The following is a 3,996-nucleotide window of genomic DNA, read 5'->3' as shown; positions in this document are numbered from 1 at the left end:
GCGCGCGCTAGGGAAGGTGGGGAAACAGGCCGGCGTGGGGGCGGGGCCTGCCGGATGATTGGCACCGAGCGCTGGGCTAGCCTTCGGACGCCCGCTGGGGCTCCCTTGGGGCTGAGTGAGGAAGGTTTCAAAGTGGCTCCTGGCCACCTCTGGCTAGCCTGGTTGTCCCCAAGACTTCAAGCAAAGTGATGGGGAGACCGCGGTTTATCTTTCCTTCGTGTGCCGGAGGATTCTAGGAAACGACACAGCCTGGCAAGGCTTAGGCATCGTGGCTCAGCCCAGGACACTAGCATTCATTTATTCATTACTGTGTGCGTGATGGTGTGTGTATGTGGTGTGGTGTGGGGGGATATGTACCTCAGTTCGCGTGTGGACATGTCAAGGATTACTTTCTGGAGAAGGTTCTCTCCTTCCACTCTTAACTTGCAGGAAATGAACTCAGACCCTACAAGGCTTGCATGAGAAGCCCGTTTACTCAGTGGGCCATCTCAACCGTTCAGTTCTGCATATTTTCCCATTCTGCCAGTAACTTCTTGCTTCAGAAATCGGAAGGTACTCTGTCAGTGAGTCTCTTGTCTCCCCCAAGCCAATGACCTATCCCGTGGTTAGGAAAAATAAGGTAGACCTTGCATGCTACTCCATGATGTGTTCCTAGCTCAAGGCCTCTCCATAGCTCGATTCATTAATTGAAGCTGCGGAGCTGTATGTTTGAGAGTGGAGACCCAGGAATAAGGGCTTAGACCACAGATGGGACCATCCTACTAGGCACTGGAAGATATTTTTATGTTTAGAGCTTTATAACTGTCTGTTTATCAAGTAAAACATGCTGGCACAGAACCAGTTGTTCTCCATCTTAAAACAGAATCCTCGGTCTAGCCCCAATTTGGGTCACCTGCCCTCTCTGGTAATGTTACACAAGTGGACTTGAAATTCAGTTAAATAAGAAATTCTATACTGCAGGCGGAATAACTGAAGCCATCCTGCTTCTTGCCTTATGGCTTCTACTCAGATTCCGCTGGCTTCTGGATTTCCTCCACAGAAAAAAAAAAATATCAGAGTGAGTGAGAATGAAGCAAAGTCAGCAAATTTAGAGGACTCAGTTAAAGAGACTCAAGTGTGGGCATCAGGGCCGGAATGCACCCCAGTCTCCCAGAAGTAGCTGCACATGTGACCCTGGGGTTTGAAGCTGCCCCACATCCAACTAAGCTTAGGTATTTGGCAAAGCCTATGCTGGTATATTTATTTTTGCTACCCTCAGAATTCTATCCTTGAAGAAGGGACTTTTTAAAGGTATATGATGCGGGCTTGCAGGTAGAAAAGGGAATGCTAATACAGATAGAAACCCGAGTCCAAAGGACACTTATTTGTACATAGGTCGCAAGAAGGTTTGTCTGCGATGACTCTCCAGAAGGCGAGGGCAGTTCTTTTGCAGGTGGCTGGTTACTTATGAAGAAATCCCTGGGGCTCTGCCCAGGAGAGACAAAATTAAGAACTAGGGGACGAAGGGGGCCCTTCCCTGCTTCATGTCCTCTTTTATTTTCTAACTAGCTATCCTGCTTCAATTCCTTGCTCTGAGACTCATAATCTTGAGTTGATATGCTTGAAGCCTCTGTGTTCTGTATAGGGTGCAGCGTCTGCCTTTCCAGGGATTATAATTGTGTGTGTGTGTGTGTGTGTGTGTGTGTGTGTGTGTGTGTGTGTGTGTATGTGTGTGTGTGTGTGTGTGTGTGTGTGTGCGCACACGGATGGATATGTACCTGCAGGTATGTGTGTGTAAAAACCAGAGGCCAATGTTTGCTATTGTTTCTCAGGATGCCATCTAATCTAGCCTGTTCGTTCATTCATTTGTTATTTATTATTTCTCTTGAGACAAGGTCACTCATCGAATGTGGACTCACTAATGCGGCCACCCTGGCTGGCCGCTGGGTGCCAGGAATCCCCTCTCTCTGCCTTCCCTTCTGTAGAACTACAGGTACACACCTAGCTTCTTCTTCTTTTTTTTTAATGTAGGTTCTGAGAATCAAGTTTTCCCATGTGTGATCTAAGGGGAACACGAGAAGGTTAGCTTAGAGACTGGAGGATCGCCCTTTGGGAATCTGGACAGATGTCATCATCTGTGACACTGGACTATATAGACAATGAAGGACAGAGCAGATTGTCATGGCTAGTTTTAAAGTCAACGCTGAAAGAAGAGGGACATTTTTCACTACATTGTATCTGAGAGCTATCAGGCTAACCAATCACTGAAACTCAAAACAGTGTGTGCTGTTGCTTTAATTTCAGTAATGCAAGTCGTGTGGGAGTGTAATATATACAGCATTCCACATTGAAGATGGCACGGGTTCCCACCTGCGCTCAGTCAAAATCAGTTTGGTAGGATGGCTGTCAGCATCATTTCAGTGGTCATGCACGCATTTAACCCCAGCACTTGGAAGGCAGAAGCAGGTGGATCTCTGTGAGTTTGAGGCCAGCCTGGTCTACAGAGCGAGTTCCAAGATAGCCAGGGCTATGTAGAGAGACCCTGTCCCAAAATGGAAAAAGAAAAGAAAAGAAAACAAACAAACAAACAAACAAACAAACACAAAAAGTTAACTTTTCAGTTTAGCAGTGAGATCCCTTGAGGTGGATTAGTAAGGACTTTTTGTGTGTACTTAGCGGTCTTAGATATAATATATATGATATATCTACTAATCCTATTTGAGGACTACAATAGGAAACTAGATGATTATGCCAATGAAATTCAGATTTCTGTCTGTGTCGTACAGCGGGGAGGCTTACAGGAGGACTTAGAGTTTCTATCCAGTGTTCTTGCATCCAAGGGTGTCCTGCCCAATCCATTCTGGATTTAATGGGCAGAGGTCACTACCACAGAACCACTTGGAACTACCAAGAGCAGCCCATCTAGCTCCGGTTCTCCAAATGTATATGGCATCAGAGAATCGATTTCCTTTAGTAATATGGTTGGGTGACAGTCGGCATCAGCAATCCGTTTGAATTGTCAGCCGAATTTTCCATACTCTTCCAAGGAATGCTTTCTTTGTTCCTCTGCAAAGGGAGTCAGCTAACTGTCCTATCGTAGGTGGTCTATCTGTAATCATCCCAAATCTGGAAACATCCTCCTGTATCTGTGATTATCTGGTCAAATAAGAGGAGCTGTGGGGGAGTTATTTAATTGAGGTTGAGCCAGACTGTGCTCAGAAATTAGTCTCTACCAAAGGAGAAACTTTCTCTGGCATTGTGAAACACGTTTGTCATCCCAGCCTAATGGGGGAGGAAGCAGAAGGGTTTGGGGTCAAGGTCAGCCTCTTGGCTACATAGCAAATTGAAAGCCAGCCTGTTACATGAGACCTTGTCTCAATCAATCAGTCAGAACACAAACAGACCAATAGATACACACACACCTGTGCACATATGTATGTACATAAAATTTTCATAATCTGGTTGATAAACACTGCTACACCCTTCCTTGACTGGTATGTTAAACTAGAACTATGACAGACTCTGTCTTGAGTTGTTTTTGTCTTTTAAATATTTCATTTTGGGGCTGGAGTGGTGACTTGTTGGTGAAGATCATGGGTTGCTCTTCCAGAGGACCTGGATTTGCTCCCCAGCACTGGCATGGCTGCTCACAACCGTTTGTATCTCCAGTCCCAGGGGATCCAATGCCCTCTTCCGGCCTCCAAGGTCACTGCATGTGTGTGCATAGACATACATGCAGACAAAACACTTCATATACACAAAATAGTGAAATAAAATAATTTTTGCACATCTTATTTAATGTGTGTGAGTGTTCTGTGTGCATGTATGTCTGTGCACCACGTGTGTGCCTGGTGCCCACAGAGGTCAGGAGACAGTGTTGGATGCCCTGGAACAGTTCCAGAATGTTGTGAGCCACTGTATGTGCTGAGGAGGGTCTTGTGCAGCAGCAGCAGCAGCAGCAGCAGCAGCAGCAGCAGCAGCAGCAGCAAGTACCCTTAACCACTGAGCCATCTCTTC

Source organism: Peromyscus maniculatus, chromosome 9, assembly GCF_049852395.1.
Source record: "Peromyscus maniculatus bairdii isolate BWxNUB_F1_BW_parent chromosome 9, HU_Pman_BW_mat_3.1, whole genome shotgun sequence".
In the NCBI taxonomy this organism is placed as follows: Eukaryota; Metazoa; Chordata; class Mammalia; order Rodentia; family Cricetidae; genus Peromyscus; species Peromyscus maniculatus.
Note: the sequence above shows the minus strand (reverse complement) of the source record.